The sequence below is a fragment of the Fopius arisanus genome, unplaced genomic scaffold, assembly GCF_000806365.1.
Source record: "Fopius arisanus strain USDA-PBARC FA_bdor unplaced genomic scaffold, ASM80636v1 scaffold00107, whole genome shotgun sequence".
Classification (NCBI taxonomy): domain Eukaryota; kingdom Metazoa; phylum Arthropoda; class Insecta; order Hymenoptera; family Braconidae; genus Fopius; species Fopius arisanus.
In genome coordinates, this window is record NW_011887846.1 from 224,706 (window position 1) to 226,168 (window position 1,463).

Below are 1,463 nucleotides of genomic sequence, written 5' to 3' on the forward strand. Positions count from 1 at the left end.
GACTTGTACTTGGTACTTCAACCCCATTAAGTATGTCAAGTACTTGTATATCAAATACTTAATGTCCTTAGTGCATAAATTGTAAATACTTAGTACTTTGTGTGAAGTACTTAAGGCTTGAACAATATTAAGCACTGAATAAGTACAGTATTTAGTACTTAGTACTTGAGTACATTAAGATTTACTAAATCCTTGAATACATTCTACTTGTACTTGGTACTTCAACCCTACTAAATATATCAAGTACTTATATATATCAAATACTCAATATCCTCAGTAAATAAATTATAAATACTTATTACTTAGTCTCCAATAATTAGGGCTTGAACAATACACAGTACTGAATGAATCCAGTACTTAGTACTTCGCCTACACCAAGTACTAATCATATTGAGCCTGCATAACTGCTCAAAATACTGAGTACAATGTGTACTTGACGGGCTGAATTCCTTGAGCAATTAGTACTCAATAGTGCATGAGTACTGAGGATTAAGTACTTAAAGGTTTTGTCCTCATTGCCATTCCCAATCCTATAAGTACCCTAATTACTTAGTACTTTAAGTACTGCAGCCTTAATACTTCAACTACTAAATACACGATACTCAATTATGTGGTACTTAAAGTACTAAAGTATTAGTACTTGACTAGAGAACAAAAATAGGTACCTTAAGTATTTAATTATCAAAGTACTTGGTACTTGTGCCATGTGAAGTAGGCAATAGGAGAAATATGGTAGTACTTGCCAAGTATCAAGTACAAAGTAGTCAAGGTACTTTTTTTTTTACTCACGAATAAAAGTACCTATTTACTCAGTCGTGCCCATCACTGAATCTAGCAAGAGCAATCGAAACTGACGCGCTCTGTGGAGTGTTCGAGACTGCGGTTGGACACCGCGTGCCGTCACTAGAAATAGTCTCAGAATGAGAATAGCTGAGATGCTGATGCAAAATACAACCCGTTAACTTTAATCTGTAAATTTTCACTTTGTCATTCAATTCCTCCATTATATCCATTTTATCCGAATAATCAATGGCACATTGAGAATATTCAACTGAACCGCCTTAGTTATCAATGATTCGGGGATTTCCCCTCTTCACACTTAGAAAGGTCAATGATCCCGAGCATTTGGCACTGCGGCACTAATGCTCACTAATTTCAAACTAGATTAAAAAAACAAATTGAGCAAACGGTGGGGCACGTTGAGATGGTAATGCCGAACTGACACTATGGCTCTTCCATTTTTCACCGGTAGATTCTCTCTTTCTCCAGTGAATTTCTCCGGTATCGAGCAGAATAGGGAATGGAGCTCCGCGGCTGCGCCAATTCCTCCATGCTAACAGTCCGTGGAGACATGGATAACAAATTTGTCTGATTGTTTTCAATTTCAATTCACAGCCAAGTGCTTTTAGGAGTTACGGGATTCGAGGGACGGAGGAGACGTGCCAGAGATTTTTGGACCAACA

At 37.4% G+C, this 1,463-nt stretch overlaps 1 protein-coding gene across 3 annotated transcripts in view; it reads right to left on the reverse strand.

Annotated features, from left to right (window-relative positions):
• LOC105271320 (uncharacterized) overlaps positions 1-1,463 on the reverse strand; it is a 14,364-nt gene that overhangs the window by 9,550 nt on the left and 3,351 nt on the right. Inside the window, exon 1 of one of the 3 annotated variants that reach the window (XM_011312788.1) lies at positions 802-875. The exons of 1 other annotated variant lie outside the window; for it this stretch is intronic. The gene's annotated coding sequence lies outside the window, so the exon portion shown is untranslated. Of the gene's footprint in view, positions 1-789; positions 876-1,463 lie in introns of those variants that run through there. One more of the 3 variants, XM_011312789.1, reaches the window with a different exon arrangement.